Source organism: Suricata suricatta, chromosome 1, assembly GCF_006229205.1.
Source record: "Suricata suricatta isolate VVHF042 chromosome 1, meerkat_22Aug2017_6uvM2_HiC, whole genome shotgun sequence".
Lineage (NCBI taxonomy): Eukaryota > Metazoa > Chordata > Mammalia > Carnivora > Herpestidae > Suricata > Suricata suricatta.
In genome coordinates this window covers 133,101,860-133,123,234 of record NC_043700.1, presented here as the reverse complement: position 1 = coordinate 133,123,234, position 21,375 = coordinate 133,101,860, and the positions used below count along the sequence as shown (strand labels likewise).

Here is a 21,375-nt window from a genome sequence, read left to right as displayed (position 1 = left end):
TACTATGGTATTAGCATTTTGGTGGAAGTCTTTGTTAAATCTCACAAATTTTTGTGCATCTAGCAAGGTAGGAATTGAGGTTTACTTTTTTTTCTCATGGATATCTAATTCATCTGGTACCTTTTGCAGATAATTTTCTTCTCCCTGTAAACTTATGGAACCTTAGCTGAGAATCAGTTGTCCATATGCACGTGTGTAGGTGTATTTCTGAACTGTGTGTTCTGCATGTTATTCCCAAGCCTGCTCTGTACTGTCCTGATAGCTTTATCAGCTAATGCAAGTCCTGCAATTTTGTCCCTTTAAAATACTATTTTGTATAATTTAGGTCATTTGTATTTCCATGTAAATTTTAGAAACAGTTTGTCAATTTCTTCAGAAAAGAAAGACTGCTGGGATTTTGATAGGGCTTGCATTGAGTATACAGATTTATTTGGGTAGAATGGAAAACAGTAATGTTGAAAATTCAAATCTATGCATATGGTGTATCCATTATTCAAATCTTTAATTCTTATCAGAGATGTTTTATAGTTTTCAGGGTAGAGGTCTTCCATAGCTTTCAATAAATTTTTCAGATATTTTATATTTTTTGATGCTGTTTTATATGATACTACTTTCTAATTTTACTTTTCCATTGTTTATTGCTATTATATAGAAATACATTATCCTACAAAGTTTTCCTTTGCCCCTTTCTTAAGCCCCTCCATCCCTTCTTCATGCCTGTGCAATCATCAATATGCTTTTGGTCAGTATATTAATGTGTACTTCTAGAATTTTTATACATAGCATCATATAGATTGTACTCATTTTGTCATTCAGCATAATTATTTTGAGATTTGGTCATGATGTAGCATGTATCAGTAGTTTATTCAGTTTTATTGCCATATATTCTCTATATATTCTATTTATTCTATATATTTAGTTTATATATCTATCCTATTTATTCTATGTATATTCTATTCTCTGTATATAGTTTATTTTGTGAATATACCATAGTTTATCCATTCACCCATTGATGAGCATCTGGATTCTTCCAGTTGGGGCCATTAAAAAGAAAGATACTGTGAACATTTGTGTACAAACCTGTATATGGATATATTTTTTTCATTTATCTTGGATAATAAAATGGCTGATAACCTTTAAAGAAAACTTGTCAAATGTTTTTCAAAGTTGTACTATTTATAATTCTGGCATCGGGGTTTGAGAGTTCCCGTTCCTCCATATCTTCACCAATACTAGCATCTTTATTGAAAAGACTGTCCTTTCTCCATTAGATTTCCTTTGCACCAATGTAGAAAAATTATGTATATTAGTTTATTTCTTCATTGATCTATTGGCCGATATTTATGCAAATACCACTTATAAGAAGTGTTATAAGTGTTAAATAGTGTTAAATAGAAGCATAGTGTTAAATCTTCAACTCTGTTCTTCTTTTCCAACATTGTTGACTATTTTATGTTCTTTACTTTTCCATTTGTGTTTTTATGAATTTCAATTTCATTTTCTACAGAAATTCTGCTGAAATATTGATTGGAGTTGCCTGCCATTTGTAGATCAATTTGGGGAAAATTGACACTTTAACAATATTGAGTCTTCTCATCAATGCATATGTTATATCTTTCTACATATTTTGGTTTTTATTTAATTCCTTTCAACAGTGTTGGGAGGTGTTTAGTGTTCAGGTTTTCCACATATTTTGGGTGATATATCCCTAAGTATTATATATATTTTTGATGCTATTGTAAATAGCAATTGAAACATTCACTCTCCAATTACCATTGGCTAGTATATAGAAATTTAGTTAATTTTTGTAAGCTGGTCTTATACCTGAAAACTTTGCTAAGTTTACTTTTTAGTAGCTTTTACTTTAGGTTCTATCAAATTTTAATAAAGATGATTATATTGTCTGTAAATAGAAGTTTCATATGCCTTTTATTCTGATTTGTATGCCTTCTATTTCATTTTCTTTCATTATTACACTAGCTAGAATCTCCAGTAAAAAGTTGACTAGAAGATGAGAGTGGATATTCTATCTTGTTCTAGTCTTTCATCTTTATGATGTTAGCTCTAAGTTTTTCATAGTTTTTTTTTTTTATCAGATTGAGGAATTTCCCTTCCATTTATACTTTGCTGGGTGATTTTATCAAGAATGCATATTGGATTTTTGTCAGAGGCTTTATGTGCCTACTTTGCAAAGATTATATGGTTGATTTTTTTTCCTTTAGCTTGGTAATAATATAATGTATTATATGGATGGATTTCAGGTGTTAAAAGAAGATTGGATTCCTGAGATAAACCTCATTTGGTCATGGTATATTTTCCTTTTTTAAAAATATTATTAGATTCAGTTTGCTAAGAATTTTGTTAAATTTTTTACAACTAATTTTATGAGGAATATTTGTCCACAATTTTCTTGTAGTGTCTTTTATTTGGTATCAGGGTAATACTAGTCTCATAGTAAAAGTTGATAAGTATTCTCTCCTTTTCAGTTTTCTAGAAGAAATAATGTAGCATTGGCATTATTTCCTTCTCAAATGCTTATAGAATTCCCCAGTAAAACCATCTAGGCCTGAAGGGTTTTTTTGTTTTTTTATTTTTTTATTTTTTTGATGTGTGTTTTTTTATATTTTGAGAGAGAGAGAGAGAGCGAGAGAGCACGAGAGCAAGCACAATGGAGGAACAGTGAGAGAGGGAGAGAAAGAATCCTAAGCAGGCTCTCCACTGTCAGTGCAGAATCTGATGTTGGGGCTCGATCTCATGAACCGTGTGTGCATAACCTGAGTTGCAATCAAGAGTCAGATGCTTAACCAACTGAGCCACCCAGGCACCCTTAGACCTGAAGTTTTCTTGGACAGAGGTATTTATTTATTTATTTACTTATTTATTTATTAAAACTTTCTAAATGTTTATTTATTTTTGAGAGGCAGAGAGAGAGAGCACAAGCAAGAGAGGCAGAGAGGGAGGGAGACACAGAATCAGAAGCAGGCTCCAGGCTCTAAGCTGTTAGCACAGACCTCAACGTGGGGCTGGAACCCACAGACCTTGAAATCATGACCTGAGCCAAAGTCAGATGCTCAACTGACTGAGCCACCCAGGTTCTCCCCTGGACAGAGGTTTTCAATAATGAATTTAATTTCTTTAACTGCTTTAGAGCTGTCCATGTTATCTACTTCTTGAGTAAGTTTTGGTAGTTTGTATCTTTCAAAATTTTTATTTCATCTAGTTTGACAAATGCATCAGCATAAAGTTGTTTAGAATTTTTCCTGAGTATTATTTAAATATGTATAGCATCATTAGTAATGTCACCTCTTTATATTATATGTTTCTTTTTTCTCTTTAAATTATTTCATTTTAATTCTCCTTGTTTAGATTTTTAAGGTAGGAATTGAAATTATTTGAAAAAATTTTTTATTTCTAATATAACACATTTAAATATCAAATTTCCCTCAACTTCTGCTTTAATAAAATCATGTAGTTTGTACTTTTTTTTGGAGGGGGCCTGGCTTATTATTATTTAAGTATAATTATTTTGAGATTCATCATGATAAGAACTCCTCTATTCTGCTCCTGATTTTCTGTGTAATTTTCCTGTTTTTGAGAGTGGAATGTTTAAATCTCTAGCCATAAATGCTCATCTAAATTTCCTTTTAGTTCTATTAGTTTTGCTCCATGCATTTTGAAGTTCTGTTATTAGGGTTATTGCGGCCTTTTGATGATTTGACCCTCATTGCAGAACGACCCTCTTTATTTTTGGTAATATTCTTCCCTCTGAAACCTATTTTGTCTGACATAAATATATCCACTCCACTTTTATTTTTATTAGTAAATTATATCCTTTTACATGCTTTGACTTTCAGCTTGTTCATATCTTCATATTCAATAAATGTTTCCTGTAAGCAACATCTTTGTTGGGACTTGATTTTTCTTTAAAATTCGGTTTGCCAAACTCTGGACTGTTTACACTGTTGTGTGCAGTATGATTTTTACTATGGTTAGGCTTAAGCTTATCATCCTTATGTTTGTTTTCTATTTGTCCTACCTATTCTTTGTTTCTTTTTCTTTTCTTTAAAGTTTTTATTCAAATTCCAGTTAGTTAACATATAGTGTGATATTAGTTCCAGGTGCACAATATACAGTGCTTCCGCACTGCCGTACAGCACCGGGTGCTCATCACAAGTGCACTCCTTAATCCCCATCACCTAGTTCACCCATCCCTCCCTCCCCTCCCTCTGGTAACCATCAATTTCTTGTCTGTAATTGGGTCTATTTCTTGGATTGTCCCTCTCTTTGTTTTTTTCCCTTTGCTTGTTTGTGTTGTTTCTTAAATTCCACATATGAGTGAAACCATATGGTGTTTGTCTGTCTCTGACTTATTTCACTTAGCATAATATTCTCTAGCTCCATCCGTGTCATTGCAAATGGCAACATTTCATTCTTTTTTATGGCCAAGTAATATTCTATTGTGTATGTATACCACATCTTTATCCATTCATCAGTTGATGGACACTTGGGCTGTTTCTGTAGTTTGGCTATTGTAGATAATGCTGCTGTAAACATAAAAGTGCATGTATCCCTTTGAATTAGTATTTGTGTATTCTTTGTGTAAATGCCTCGTCGTGCAATTGCTGAATCATAGGATAGTTCCATTTTTTATTTTTTGAGAAACCTCTATACTGTTTTCCACAGTGGTTGCATCAGGTTGCATTCCTACTAAGAGTGTAAAAGGATTCCCTTTATCTGCAACCTCCTAACATCTGTTTCTTTTTTAGCCATTTTGATAGGTGTGAGGTGACATCTCATTGTAGTTTGATTTATATTTCTCTGATGATGAGTGATGTTGAGAGCATCTTTTCACGTGTCTGTTGGCCATATGTCTACCTTCTTTGGAAAATTTTCTATTCATGTTTTCCGCCCAATTTTTAATTGGATTATTTGTTTTTTGAGTGCTGAGTTTGATAGGTTCTTTATAGATTTTGTATACTAACCCTTTATCGGATATGTCATTTACAAATATCTTCTCCTATTCCATTGGCTGCCTTTTAGTTTTGTTGGTTGTTTCAAAGCTGTTTGGAAGCTTTTCATTTGTATGTAGTTCCAATACTTCATTTTTGCATTTGTTTCCCTTGCCCCAGGAGAAAAAACAAGTCGCTACAGTCGGTGTCAAAGAGGTTACTCCCTATGTTCTCCTCTAGGAATTTTATGGTTTCAAGTCTCACATTTTGGTCTTTAATCCATTTTGAACTTATTTTTGTGTTTGGTTTAGGAAGGTGGTCTAGTTCCATTCTTTTACAAATTATATTACAAAGTTGTAGTGATCAAAACTGTATGATACTGGCACAAAAATAGACACATAAATCAATGGAAGATAATAGAAAACCTAGACATGAACCTATAACTATATGATCAGTTAACCTTTGGCAAAGAAGGAATGACTATCCAATGGGAAAAAGACAAGTCTAGTCAACAGATGGTGTTGGGAAAACTGGGCAGCAGCATGCAAAAGAATGAAACTTCTTTTTTTTTTTCTGCCTTCTTTTGGATTTTCTTAAACATTTTTAATGATTCCATTATTTATTTTTTTGTTTGTTTAAGGCTATAACTCTTTGTTTTACTATTTTAGTTTTGCCTTAAGATTTATTGCATATATCTTTAACTTTTAAAAGTCTACCCTAAAGTGGTATTATACCACTTCACATATAGTAAAAGAACCAAATAAAGCCATATTTTCATTCTTTCTCCTAATCTTTATGTTACTGTTAGCATATACTTACTTTCATATATTCTGTAAACTGCATGCTACATTGCTACTTTTTGTGTAATAGTCAATTATCTTTTAAAGAGATTTAAGTAAGAATAATATCTAATATATTTGGTCAAGTAGTTATCCTTTCTGGTGCTCTTAATTCCTTTATGGATATCCATATTTCTGTGTGGTATCCATTGCCTTCTTTTTGAAAGACTTTCTTTGGGATTTCTTGTGGTGTGGATCTCTTGGTGATGAATTCTTGTAGCTTTTCTGTGTCTGAAAAAGTTTAATTCACTATTGTTTTTGAAAGGTATTTTTACTGGATATAGAATTTTTTTTTAAACCATCTTTAACTCTCAGCATTGTAACTCTGGTTTACATAGGTGTGGCTTTTTTGTTGTTTATCCTTTTTGGAAGTACTACAATTCTTGATTCTGAGGTTTTTCACCAATTAAAAAATATTCGTGGTCATCATGTCCTCAGATGTTTCAAGTGCACTTTAAGCTTATTAGGCTATTTAATGTTATCCCACAGATCATGTACTCTTTCCAATGTTACCACTCTTTTTTTCCCCTTTTAGTTTCATTTTGGATAATGACTTAAGTCTGCTGTTTTTATTTGCTCTTAATAGTCTGTTGTTAAGTTCATAAGTGTATTCTTTATTCTTGATATTATATTTTCATTTCTGGTATTTCACTTTTGTAATTTCCATTTCTCTGCTAAAATTTTCCATCAATTCATGCATATTGCCAACTTTTTTCCACTAAAATCTTTGACATAGTGATCATAATTATGCTAAAATTATTTCCTGAAAATTTTAACTTCTGGGCTCTCTAAAGTCTGATTCTATTGACTGTTTTCTTATTTGGTTGCTCACATTTTCTTGCTTTTTTTATTTGCTTCATAATTTATTAAACTGCATATTGGTCATTGTGAGTTAAAAGAAAAAATAAGTAGAGATTGAGTTAATGAGTATTTTCTCCAGAAAAAGATACACCCTTTCTTCTTCTTGGTTTGGGAAGGTTGAAAGAATCTGATGAGTGTTTAAGATGTGTGCATACTATTTCAGCTTTAGATTGGTTTACCACTGACACTAAATATTTTGGGGGCAGAATCAGAACTTTTCCACCGTTAGGGCTTGTAATCTCAGCACTGGCAAGATTTAGAAATCCCTTAATGCTTCCAGACTGTTTTGGTTGCTTGGGAGTTCTCTTTGTTTTCTTGATCCTGATTTTATTCCTGTCAGGAGGTCTTTCTTCTTTCCGATGCTCTGCTTCTAGTCTTTGGCATCCAGTCCATTGTGCTTAATTAAAGTGCACAGTGCCTTGAGGAATTCCTTTCAGTTCTCCTACATCATTTCTGGTTTCCATTGGAACTGTCCTAACTTCAGTAAAAGCCCGGATTTTCCGAGACAGATTTCTTTCAGCTCTTCTACTCTGACTCCAGCCTTCACTGGGATGCTGCCTGTATTTAGGGAAACTCTTAATTGCCTCAGGGTCTCTCTCCTAGATTTCCTAACTTCTTCCCAGTCTTTAGTGTTGTACTCCTTTGTCTCTGATGAAGGCCTACTGTGAGGCGTTGGCAGGTGGATGCAGCCACACTCTACGGATGGGCTCTTTGTAGTTCCACCAGATCAAACCAGTCCATACACAGGTGCTAATAGTTCTTTAAGATTCATATAATTACCACCCCCCCCCCAACAACGCATTCTACTTCCTAACACTTTACCAGGGATGAAAGCATTCACTGGTCTTCTCTTTCCTAAAATGGGATCATAAATATAGATTTCAGTTAATTTAGCTTTGTTTGTGTCCTAAGCTCTCTTGATGGGTTAAAAAAGGTATGATTTTGTGTATTATCTGTTTTTCCCTTAGTCTTAGGATTGAGCAATCATCTCTATAATTTCTAAGTTTCAACCTTCTTGTATAATTAAAAGTTCTTAAAAGCAAGAATTTTGCTAAAGTCAGATGATGGGTTTTTAGGTAGAGTACTACTTTTTACTCTTCATGTAGCTTTTGGTAAATTAATTCTCTGAACCTGCTTTGCTCGCTTCACAAGGTACTTTTAGCTCCACATGGGCAAAGACCAGGTCTGTATTTGATTGTCATTGCATTGACAGTGCCTAGCAAAGTACCTAGCATGCATTAGGCCCTACGTGGATTGTTAGTGAACCAATGAAAGCAATTTGAAAGAAGAAATGGACCTGATTTTTAAATTTTTAAATTCTAATTTTTAAGTCAAGTTTTAAAAATAAATTTAATGATTAGACTATGTCTCTTAACCAGGAGTCCATAGAACACTGTAGATCTGAAGATGTATTCAAGTTTGATAAATATTGGGTTAGAAGATGGGTGATAGATTGGTGTTTGTATGCTTATTAGAAAATTTGAATAGGAAGAGTGATTCTCACAGGAAAGCCTTAATTGACACAGAAAGCAGAGGTCCATGTTCTGCATTGCAAAGATATGCTGGCTTGATATAAAAGCCAACCTTAACAGGGTTCATAGTCACATTGAGGGATAGAAAACAGGAAGAACCTTTGTATTTGTACCAGAGCTTCAGGAAAAGAACTGAGAGAGTATGCTCTTCCTGTCTTAATGTATAATAATGTGAGGTGGGCAGGCAGGGGGGAAGATCATGGTACATGTATGTAGGTATATATACAAGAGATACATGGAGAACTCTCATTCCTTTAAATAATGTTTATGGAAAGTCTTTGTCCAGAATTTAGCTAAGCTACTACTGCATTGCTATCTTGGCATCCATTTTGTTTGTTAAACTGACACTAGTCTCTTCATGTAAATGCAAGCTCTGGAAAACAACCTGCAGAGTCACAAGCAAGTATAAGCTCCTGACAGCTGACTCAGTAGCCCTTTTGATCAACAACGCCCCCTGCCTCCCAGGTCTTCATTTGTGCCTACTTAGGAATTACTCCCATGGAGCTTACCAATTCTCTATTCTTTCTGGTTGGAATTGACCAAGCTGGCCTTAGCCCAAAATGCCAAAGCACTGTATCATGGACCCTAGTAAGGGCACGGACCCCAGGTCCCATTGTTCTCTCTCTGCCTGCACCTTGCTTTGACCTTTCAGCACACCCCAACCCCTGAGGCATGTTGTATAGGACCTGTACATGATCATCTGGGAACTGTAAGTAACAGACTTCTCTAAGTTTCTGTTATAGTCGTTTTTTGAGCCATGGCTCACCATCTGGTACTCTGTGTTCTCCTTAACAAATGTCCACATTTATTGACTGCTTTCTCTGTGCCACTCACTGTTCCAATTTTTCTTAAAAAGTAATTCATTTAATCCTGTAGTAGCACTAAGAGACTGGTGCTACTTTTATCCTCATTTTTCAGATGAGGAAGCTGAAACACATGGAAGTGAAGAAACTTGGCATTTTACAACTAGTAAGTGATAGACCAGGGGTTGGGACCCAGATAGTCAGGATCTGGATCTTGTGCTTATGACGTCTCTGCTATGGTGCCTCCCTGGAAAGCATCTTAGTACTTCCATTGTTGTGTCTGTTATTATTTTCTTATTTTATCTCATTGGTGGAAACTGGCTCTGAACTTGTTCTTGTTAGATTTCTACAGTCTTTGGTTCTTACCAGGCTTAGTCTCTTGCCTTTTTTTTCCTATTCCTTATTTCACCCCCGGATATTAGAGATCTTATTTTTTGAAATGAAATTTCAAAGGTATGCAGTATGAAATGAAAAATTTAAGTTATGCAGTATGATGTTTTGATATAGATATACATTGTGAAATGGTTATCATAATCAAGCTAACTAAGATATCTATCACCTCACATAGTTACTTTTTTTGTGGTGAAAATACTTAAGATCTACTTTTTAAGCAAGTTTAAGTATATAGTACAGAATTATTAATTATAGTCATCCTGGTGTACATTAGATTTCTCTTATTCAAACAGTGTAACCAAAACTTTGTCGTCCCATGGCCCCAACCCCCCTGGCAACCACCACTCTATTGTCTGTTTCAAAATTTGGCTCTTTTCGCTTCGGCCTTCTTGATTGCCACCTGGGCTTAGCCAGGGCTTTTTTGTTACCTTTGAAATGAAAGCTGAATTCACAAAACATGTTACAGTGCTGCTAGTAGAATGACTTTATTTTAGAACTACCATTTCTTTTCTGCATCAAGTGCCATAGCCATTTGAGTTAAGGGTATTTAAAAATATCAATAAAGGCTCTGGGGCAGCAGTGGTGATAGCTTCAACAGTGGTGATAACAGTGAATGTGGCTGAGTCCATGAATGAGATAGACAGATTTAGTGATGGCAGAGGAAACTCTGATATTTCACCTTTTTATTCCTTCAAAAACTGTTTACCGAACACAGATACTGAATACTGGAAGTACAGTGGGGAATAATACAGACACAGTTCTCACCTTCATGTACCTTACAGTGTAGCGAGGGAAGATCAATAACTTATGGATAATAGTAGCAAACAACACTTGTATAGAACTTACTATGTGCCAGATGCTTTCCCAAATGCTTTACATGAATTATCTTACCTATTCCATTCAATAATCCTAGGAGGTGGGTACTCTGATCTCCAGTTTACAGATGAGGAAACTGAAGCATAGAAGGTTAAGAAACTTGCCCAAGATCCCACAGCTAGTAAATGACAGAGCTGATATTTGAACCCAGGAAGACTGCTCCAGAATCTGGCACCCAAACACTTCTAGTCTGTGAAAAATGAGGAGTCATTTGACAACTGTGGAAAGCACTACGAAGACAATGAGAGGATGAGGGGGACTGAACCTAGTCTGGAGGGTCTGGGGAGACTTGTCTGAAGAAATGATGAGAAGGGATAAAAAGAGTCAGCCAGATGAAGGCGTGTATGCATGTGTGTGCATGTGTGACAGGGTGAGTGGTAGAGGAACTGGAGGAGCATTTCAGGGAGGGGGAGAAGCTCATCTGTAGGACTCATTGTGGAGGACATCTCTGTCAATATCTTCAAAGCAAATGGCAATTTGTGATTCTTTTGATGAAAATTCACTTCACATACAACTTTCAGGTCCTATTTTGTAGCATAGTTCAAAATGGTGCTGGGTTTGTATATGATTTTAAGCCAACTGTGGAGTGTGTACCTCTGGTGTTTCCTGCCTTAAAGGCAGTGAATGGGAAGCAGCCAACCTTGGGAATCCTGAAAAGCTAAGTTCACATTTCAGCTTCTTAGTCATGGTTATTTCTCACTTATTTAGGATTGTGTTCTCTGTTTTATGGATTAATAGAAAATGCATTAAAAGTGCATAAAATATAAAAATTACCTCAGATTACTGCAAACATCCTCACAGCTGAATGTTTTCATTGCTTATAGTTGTCTGGTGACCATCAGACCCCTCCAGCTAGACAATCAGGTTGGTTCTAGGCCCTATCCTCAGTCAGTGGCCCTTTAAAGAGGAAGCTGTAGTTTACTATCAGAAAAGACAAAGGGAACTTGGCCGGCTGTGGATTCTAGCACTGCAAAGACAGGGTGGAGAGATTAAATAGAAAAGAGAAGGAAGAAGAAGACTGAAGCCCTGAGACTACTTCTATGCCCAACTTGGTTCTGCTCTAATATTAAAAAAAAAAGATTAACTAGGAAGCAAATAGAAATTAGATTTTTAGCAAGTGTTTAGCAATTTCTCATCAAGTTATACATGTGGTGTTTAGTGTTCCTAATGAGTTGGCCTAAAATTAGTTTTACAGTTTTGGACATCTGTGGAGTGGTAAATGTGTTTCTAAATATTAGATATAATTACAAGGAAGTATGTTTATATAAATTCAATTGGTACCAGGTTATAACTAGTTTTTTTAAAGATACATTTTTTAATGTTTATTTATTTATTTTGAAAGAGAGAGAGCGACAGAGGCAGAGTGAGAGAGAGGGAGAGAGAATCCTAAGCAGGCTCTGCACTGTTGGCACAGAACCCAGTGTGGGGCTCAATCCCATGAACCATGAGATCATGACCTGAACTGAAATCAAGAGTTGGATGCTTAACTGACTGAATCACCCAGGCACCCTGACTAGTTTTGTTTTAATCAGGGTTTTGGGTTAAACATGACTTTCTTTCCTCTTCCTCTTTATCCTTGGTAATTGAGAGCTGACTGTATTGGGTGTCTGAACTTGAGTTTCTGTACCAGATCTCTTTGAACCTTGGATTCCTAACCTATGAAAATGGAGCCAGTACCCCAGCAGCCAACATACTTGTAAGATATGATGTGAAATAGTATGTAGCAAAGTGACTCATGTGAGGTCTGGTGCAGGATGGATACCCAAATCATTTTAATTCCCTTCCTTCTTTCTCGTCTGCCTCCCTGCCTTTCTCCTTGCCTGTCTTCCTTTTTTCCCTTTTAGTAGGGGAGCAGAAGGTAAGGAGGTCAAGTCTAGGTTTGCTACTCAGAGGCTGGTGAGCTTGGCTTAATCTTTCTGTTCCTTAGTTTTCTCACTGTTAAAAGGAAAGAATTCATTAAATAGATCCCTGAGGAGCCCTGCAGGTAATCAAATTCAACTCTATTTTCTTTGATTCTTGAATTATGCATGAAAATATTTGACTGTACTTTCAGTCATAAAGTTGTTAAAGTTTTTGACTGTCTAAAAGAAGGTTGTGATCCTAGCTCCCACCCCTTGGACACCTGGGAAAGATGTTCACAAATACAGCTTTTGTTGCCTCCCAGCTGATTTAGCAAAATCCAGGCAGCTGAATGGATGGTCTTCTATTAGCACGATGATGTTTGATTATGCAGCTACAGCACAGGGGAGAAGAGACTGAACCAGTATTTATGAGGTGGGACTGTGCCTTGAACTTTAAAACCAGTTCTCCTGGAGGATTTAGATCATTCTTTTTCATTTGCTTGGAAAAATGAATACCCATGTACAGTTGGCTGAATAAAGTCTTCTTTCCCACAGGATGTCCATTTTCTAAAGCTGAAAACCTGTGAATATTTAAAGTAACATGACAAAAGAACTTTGTAGGTGTGATTAAGTTACAGATCTTGAGATGGAGAGATTATCCAGGTGGGTCCAGCATAAGCATAAGGATGTTTATAAGGAGCCAGGAAAGCCAGAGTGAGTAAATGGTGATGTAATAATAGAAACAGACAGAGGTTTGGGGGCTTGGGGGTGGCTTGAAGATGCCCCATTGCTAATGTTGAAGATGGAGGATGGCTTCACAAGCCAGGGAGTGTAGGCAGCCTCTAGAAGCTGGGAATGTTCAGAAATGAACCATCTCATAGAGCCTCCAGAAGAAATACAATCCTGCTAACACCTTGATTTTAGCCTGTAAAAGTGTCTACTATTTTACACTACTGCATTTGTAGTGATTTAGTAAGTAGCAATAGGAAATGGATAAACCATGGCTCCTGGAGTAACAACTGTCTATTTTAAGACATTTATTCTTCCTCCAAATAAGTGTGAATCAACAGCTTTCAGGATGGGAGAATAATTTTACCCATTACAACTTGGTAGTGGAGAAAGAACTTAGTGAGTAGAGGTGGCCTAGACTTTTCAATACTTTGAGGTGAAAAAGCTTTGAAATTTCTAGTTATTGTGGGGCCTGAGATGGGCTACAGCAGAAAGCTTTATTCAAGGGAGTAACTGATTTATTGAGGTGGAAACTGATTAGAATGAATCTGTCTCCTATTGGGAATCCAGATAAGCTGTTCAATTTCAGTTCTATTTCCTCCCCTGTCCCAGGAATATGATGCCCCAGAAAGGCCAATGGGTATTGAATGAGATGGTATTAAGACCATGTCTCCTTTTCCCCAATTCCACTTTTCTATAAAGCTTACTAGGGTTTTTTTCCCCCTTTAATAGAAGTAGGAAACTGTTAGCAATAGGGTGCTTCTTTGTTGGAGCAATAAGGAGGGGTCATGGACAAAAAAGTAGCCATGGACAGACATTGGGGGTCCTCAGTGAGGCTTTTCCTTTCTAAGTTTCAGTCCAGTTTTGCTGTACATAAACAGAGATCTGTGGGTTATGTTCTTGGTAATCATCTCTGAGCCAAAATTTGTGGGCAGGAAACTTATTGAGAGACTTTTAGGAATAATACTTGTTTGGGGAGCAGAATTGGACAGAAGGAGAGTTGAAAAATGATTGAGTTGCAGCAGAGCCCTCAGCTGATCCCACATGGAGCTCTGAAGCTTGAAAAGCCCTAAAGAGATGTCCTAAACTGAGGTGAGGGGATTGGGGCTTTGTATCCCCACATTGCCCAGCACTGGATGTGTGGTTGCCTCAGGGCAGTTTGAGGTGAGGCAGCTCCCTTCTGCTGAGGACAGTACCCCAGGAGAGAGTCAGCTGTGACTCACAGGTAGCTAGCACATGCAGACATCAGGGAAATGAGTGACTCACTCAGTCCTGCAGCAGGAAGCTGGGTGGTATACCAGAGCTGTCCCACAGACCAGTGATGGAGTGTGGAGAAGAGAGAGCACAAAAGTGAGATCAGTATGGAATAGAGCACTCAGCTGGACTCAGATTCAGAAATACAGATTTATGGGTTCTATGTCATTGGACTAACAGAAGTACTTGCTTAATTACTTAGTTCTACTTCCAGTGATCACCTTTTCATTGCTTATACATCCCATGAGGATGAGGAATAGAGAATTAAGATAGTTGAAAGTCAAAGAAAAGCCTTATTTTAAATCTCTAAAATCAACCTTAATGAGAAAACATTTCCATGTTCCTTCTCACATTTACCTTCCTTGAACATTTCATCTTTGCCTTTTTTGTCTACTGTGACTGAAACAGTATTAAGCAAAATAATTCTGAGAAGCTGGGTATGAGGAAAGAAAAAGAAACACAAGTAAAGGACTTGGATTCAGTGTGACATATATTTATTGGACTTCTACTATGTCCAGATCAAATCTATAGGTTAAGAAAAAAAATCCATAGATTAAGTAATCTTTTTAAATGAAAGTAGGCAGCAGGTTTGGACTGATAGCATATCAAGAAGGTCAGGAGTCCCTCTTTGGAAATTTCTTATCCCTAAAGGTTATTCTTAGTTTAGTTGCTGTTGATGAAAAATCCATTTTATTCTGTATCTTAAGTAATATTGTGAGGACTTCTGATGGTAGATTCTAGCTCAGTCACATAGTTACCAGTCATTCTACATGTCTATTAAGCCCTTTCACCTCAATTGTTGTTAGCCTTTCCTTTTTTCCCATCTCACTTCTGTATTTTAAATGTTATTCCCATCTACCGTATCTTTATTATTAATTCATTTAACTTCTGTTACAAACAGACCAAGCCTTCACTGCTTTTTGAACATTCACTTCCCTAATAAGCTTAGAAATATTTGACTGACAGCAACAGCTACCCCCATGAAGCCTGTGTAAACGTGAGTTTATGGGCTGCTGTGCAGGCATCTTTGGTGATTTACTTTCTGGTTATTGGGATTTATTTATTTTTTGATGGACTGGTAAATCATGAGGCTGTGGACCTTGCCAGCTTTTCAGGTATCAACTCACAATGCCTTGCTGGAAAAACTGTGCTTGGCACTGCAACACAGAGAATGATCAATGATGCATCATATTTTTTTAATACATATAATGTTTTAATAAACACTCTCCTCCTAAAGCAATGGATTTTAAAATAGGTTTTTGCCTTGAGCCATGTAGCTACCCAGCTGTGAGTTTTATAAGGCAACAATCTCCACATCATTAGATGTTATGACTAATATTCCAGCAACTAAAATAATAGCTATTTACATGAGCATAAAAAGTTAAAATGATGTTTAAGGTGCACTTACACTCAGAAAAGGGTTCTTGTAAAAGTGATACCTCAAGTTCCTCATTTATTTCCCCCCATTGACTTATAAGGATTCTTCGTAAACCAAAAGGTAGCTTAGAAAACTTATCCCAGACTGACACCAGGGACTTCCCCAACCTTGAGAGCAAGGTAGGATCGCTTCTAACCTTCAATCCCACTACCCTTTAAGAGGTTAGCCTTCCTGAAGAGTTCTATTCATTTTGTTGGCTCATGGCTTAGAAGTCTGTTCCTACATTGCAAGGTGCCTGTGATGTTTTTGCTTCAAGTTACTGTTTTGCTCTTCTACTTGTTTCTATGTAAAACCTACTGACATCAATATTTGCTGAGCTTTTTGTGGGTGTTACTAACAATCTGGAAGATTTTTACAAGTCACTTGGTACACCTTATAGCCTGCCTTTTCTGTGGCTGTTTGCTTCCCTCCTAGCCCACCTTCCCCACCCTCCATCATTGGAGAAACAAACACGTTCCTCTCCTTGTCTTACTCAGAGCACTGTTGGCCCTCTGAGATCTCATCTCTTATTCTGCCAAACACTTATTAAGGTATATTTTTTCCCCTAAACAATGAGCTTGTTACCAATTATAACTATAAAATTGTTTTCTCCATCTCATTACATGTTTGAAGTCTTTTCTTTTTCTTTTTAATTTTTTAATGTTTGTTTATTTTTGAGAGTGAGAGACACAGGAGCATGAGCAGGGGAGGGCCAGAAAGAGAGGGAGGCACAGAATCCGAAGTGGGCTCCAGGCTCTGAGCTGTCAGCACAGCTCTAACCCACAACTGTGAGATCATGACCTGAGCCGAAGTCACACCCTTAACTGACTGAGCCACCCAGGCACCCACAAGTCTTTTTATTTTCTATTCCTGCTAAGATTCCTGTTCTGTTTTGCTCACAGGCACTCACATGGAAGGGGAATGTCTCTTGAACTTTCTACTGATATTTCGTCTCCTGTGCAGGTAAAGAAAGGAATAATAGTATTAGCAAGAAGTTCAGGATGGACAGCTTTTAGAGTGGAAATGCAGGTGTTTTGGTTTACTCTTTCTAGTGCTACATGAAATGCTCACCTAAGAGATTTATCTTCTACTCAATCTAACTGGCTCATCCTTAGAAACACGCAATCAATCTCATCTATTTTTCAAACTATAAATCATTATTGTTCAAATGACAACTAGGGGGTTTCATTCTATCTTCCTTGCTATTTCGGCTTATCACATAGACATTTGGATTCTTTTGGAAACACAAAAGAGCATAATTTTTCCTCTTTTCTTAATTTTCCTCTCATATCTTGCCATGGTCTGACTGCCTGTGTCCCTGCCAAATTCATATGTTCAGACCCGAATGTCCAGTGTGATAGTATTAGGAAGGAGGGTCTTTGAGAGGTAAACTAGGTCATGAGGACAGAGCCCTCATGAATAAGATTAATGTCCTTATAAAAGAGGCCCAAGAGAGCTCCCTTGCCCCTTTCCCATGCGAGGACCCAAGGAGAAGTCTGTGACCCAGAAGAGGGCTCTCACCCAAATGTGCTGGCCCCCTGATCTTAGACTTCCAGTCTCCAGAACCATGAGAAATCACCTTCTATTGTTTACCAGCCATCTGATCTGTGGTATTTTGTTATAGTAGCCCAAAGAGATTAAGACACATCTCCTAAGTGACTTATCCTATTAAAAGAATAAACAGCATATTTGGCTCAAGCTCTGCTATTTCATCTCAATAAAATATTCAAATATGGCATAAATATCTGAATGGATTATGATGATGTGAAGGGTAATTTATTTCCTAAACTTAAGCTAGTTTTAGTTGTATAATCTAGAAGATTATATTTGATATGAAGGAACTGAATTTTATTCAAAAACTAAGTTTTTAAAATAATATACTTCAGTGGATTCTGTGATAATGTTTTTCTTGTTTATAGTGTGTGAAAGATGCACCTATTTTTCTTATTCCTGCAGAAAGTGGATTAAGTATCAGTGACAATGTCATGCTTCAAAGCTTTTATTTATTTTAAACTGCAATTTTGGTTATTTACAGGATTGTGTTGTTTTAAGGGTCCTAGGAAAGTGAGTACATCTGACTAGATCATCTTCCATCCTAGTCTACATTCTAATTTTAATATAAACATAAAATTCCTTTAAGTGATCCAACCCCTACTCCCCATGGTATGCAAAAATTCCTTGAGAGACCAAGACCAAGACTATGTTTCCATTATAGCTTTATCCATAATAGGTGATCAGTAAGAGTGAATTTTTCCTCTCTTAATTTGATAAGAGAGCATTAGCCCCTGAAGCTGTTTCATGCAGTTGTTTGTTAGTACTGAAGAAAATATAGATTGATCTGAAAATCACTATGCTTACATTGAACCCATCTAATATCAGGCATCCAAGAATTTTTTACTTTGTAACATTATTTTATAAATAATGGGGAAAATCAGAGCCCCTTTTCTTAGTTCTCTATAGTCTTATTGATAGTAATGAAACAGCATGAAAATGTTGCTTGAAGAGAAAATGAAGCGAGCCAGTGGGTACCAAGCAAACAGAGCTGCCTTCTTTGTCAGTAGATAATCCCACTATGAATGAATCTGGTTGCTTCAAAAAGCAGGAGAGGTATTTCTTGTGGTTTGATTTCCTCTCCCATCTTATCTGTAGGAATCCCAGGATTCACAATAGAGTCGTCCTGGCATATGCTTTCTCCTTCACTGTTTTGATACTGAAAAGGAGTGCTGCATTGCCTAGCACAGTATTTGCACAGCATCCCGCGGCTTCCGCTGAGTCTTGAAAGACTTTGCGGGTTATGACATTCCCCTAAATGTGCTGAGCTTTCTTTAACCTTTCATAAAACATTGTGATCTTTATGGACTGTATCATATTGTGCAGTAATGTGCTTTATTGTCCACAGAATAAGCTTTTCTTAAAGATAATTGGAAAGCTGGAAATGGCTGCTATCGGCTGATTTTTAAAAAATACATTATTTCTGAAATGGGGCTGGTGTAATAATGACCCTATCTGTTCAAGATTTAAGATTTGTCTTGGCAGAGAAAATTGATCCATTTCACCTTTGTCTAATGGAAATTTTTATCTAGGATTATCTGTTTATGTAAATGAATGTTCCTCTGAAAAGGGAACTGCAGAGGCTGTAAATCTTGGTGACACTTCAGTTTCATAGGGGAGACATTGGAAAGGATTCTGGTATTTATCTGCCTGAAATTGGTTATAAAAACAAAATTATCTTCATGTACCTGCAGCATCTGATGTTTCCTGGAATTTCATTATGTTTTTGAATAATTCAGTGCAATAGTAAGAATGGTGTTTCTCTATTACCTCATTCAGAAGTTGTTTTTACTTTTTCTATTTTCCAGTTGCTTTCTAATGTTGACATTAATAAGGAAGGAAAACCTTTTGCTTACCCACATTTTTAGAGATGAGATTTTTTTCCTGCATAATCTTAATAGTCTTCAGCTATTGTAGGCTCGTTATCTGCAGTTATATGAAATGTGTTAGCAGAACAGCCATCATTTTTCTTCTTAAAAAACTGTGGTTTATATGAATTCTGATCTATTGACCAACATACAGAGGTTACTACCAGAATTGCTCTATGTTAAACAAAATATTTCGGTTCTTCAAAGTAATCTTTGGGTCAAGCTTAATCTATAGTATTTGCAAGTTGTAAGGCGGTAACTTTGAAGAGTCATCAGTGTTACAACAGATTATTTTTCCTCAAGTCAAAGGAAAACTGGAGAGTAAGATGAAGTCATTTAAATGTCAGCTAACTAGAGAAAAATCACGGGATGTAAAAATGTAATTGCATTAACTTTTTTTAAAGAAATGCATTATTTGTTTATAGAGACTTCTAACTTTCTTATTACCTGGTAGTTATCAGAATTTCACCATTTTTATGTTTCTCCTGTAGCTACTTGCTTGGAAGTTTCACTGCATAAGATAATATTTGAATTATCTCACCAGGACTTGGGGGGGAAATGTTACAATCCAAAGATGAGATGAATGTAATTATTTAGTTGTGTGACATACGGACTAAAAATTGGTAAGAAATTTTATTTTTTCAGTATGAATCCATTTGTAATAAAGTATGGAAAGGCAGCTATCAGAAGTAGTTTTGTTCCCTGGAATATTCCTATTTAAAAAATCATATTTTGACACTTCTATTTAGATTAATCATTGCAGCTACCTTTCAGTATTAAATGGACATGAACACTAAGTTAGGTACACAGTCACCTCTGTTTTCCAGGAACTTGAAGGAGAATGTATCAAGCAGTGTGGTATAGAAGACAGGGACTGCGGCTGAGAGTCAGAACTGGGTCTGGCCGCCAGAGACTGTGTGACTTGGAAGAGTCACTGCAGCTTTCTGAACCCTAGAGTCCTCGTGTTTGAGATGAGCATCAAAAAGCAACTGTGCTGTGAGGAGTCAAAATCATGGTTGGCTTGGTGGGGGGAATGGGGCAAAAATGGGGGTGTGCATCCATGGCTGTGGGGCTTCTAGGATGCTGGCAGGGGTCTCCTCCTTGAGCTGGACATGATTTACTCAAATTCCTGCTATTTTTCATAAGATCATTTAAAAACATGTAAAAATGGTAATATGTATTTTAGGTAAAAGCCTCTTAAAATTTTTGTGGCTTTTTTGGCATGGACCGCATGTATTACTTTCCACATACCTCTCACCTGACTTCTTATGAAGTTCGGTAGTTGGATGTTATGAAGGTCCAGTAAGTTTGTTTTGTACATATATATACATATACCTATAATATGTGTATGTATGCACATATGTATAAATATATATAATAAACTCTCTCTATATATAATAAACTCTAGTTAGAGCATTGGTTAAGAAAAAAGATCCAAAAATACAATCATATGCAGAACCAATGACATTATCCAATCTGACACTCTAAATATTTCCTTTTACCTGGAAGACGCTCTGAGCCCCTGATCATTGACTCCAGCTTCTGCTCGGCACCTTTAAGGGCATAAATAGGAAACAAACTTTAATTTAAAGAGCATTGCATTTGCATGCTGGATGTGACTCTTTAAAACATCTAGTTCAAGTCCAACTTTCTAATTTTAAAGATGAAAAAAGTATAACCTTTTTAGTTTTACATATCAATATAAAAAGTAGCTCAATGATAAAAATAATTATAAAGTTACAATAGTTACAAATACTTAAATAAACATTTCATTTAAATATTTACACTTACAAAAACATAAGGGATAAATATTTGAATCACTGAAAAATATAAATTATTTCCTCCCCCAGTACAGTAAAAACTATTCCTATATATATCTTTTGTATGAAGTTGGTAGTCGACATTTTAGATTAATTACTGTGAAGACATGTGAAGTCAGGATGCTTCCCAGGAACATTCCAGAAATATCAGGCCTTTATGAGGCCGATTAAAATGTTAGGGTTGTGTTAGAGAGTAGGTGTGTTTTGGGACCTAAGAGTGGACAGCCCTTGCCAACTAAGCTGCGGTTCTTCAAGGACTGGGACTCTGCACTATTTATCTTTGTGAGATATGAAGTACTCTCATATAGGAGGGGAAAAGAGTTCTGCCGTAGACTACCCTGGGTTGGCGCAGTGCCTTTGGACACGTTTCTAAGCTTCGCTTTCCATAGCAGCAAAATATGCATGGGAGCACTTACCTATCAGACTTGTGAGTACTCACCCAGAAGACCTTCATAAAAAGTCAGCGGTCACACATGCTACAGTGAGTTCCCTCCTCCCTACCTGCAATCTCATACGCTGACGTTGGGTCAGCTTTGTTACTGATAAAAGCTGGCTTGGAGAATGGCTTATATATGCAGCAATCAGGAGCTTCCTGATAGAGGATTCCAGAACTACATCACACGTACTCCATCAGAGATAACA

At 36.4% G+C, this 21,375-nt stretch overlaps 1 long non-coding RNA gene across 2 annotated transcripts in view; it reads left to right on the top strand.

Moving 5' to 3' along the window:
• The window catches only part of LOC115296004, an 81,110-nt gene that overhangs the window by 28,456 nt on the left and 31,279 nt on the right, over nt 1-21,375 (top strand). The window contains exon 3 of one of the 2 annotated variants that reach the window (XR_003910677.1): nt 16,397-16,457. The exons of the other annotated variant lie outside the window; for it this stretch is intronic. This is a non-coding gene — a long non-coding RNA (uncharacterized LOC115296004). The remainder of the gene's footprint in view (nt 1-16,396; nt 16,458-21,375) is intronic. 2 annotated transcript variants of the gene reach the window in all.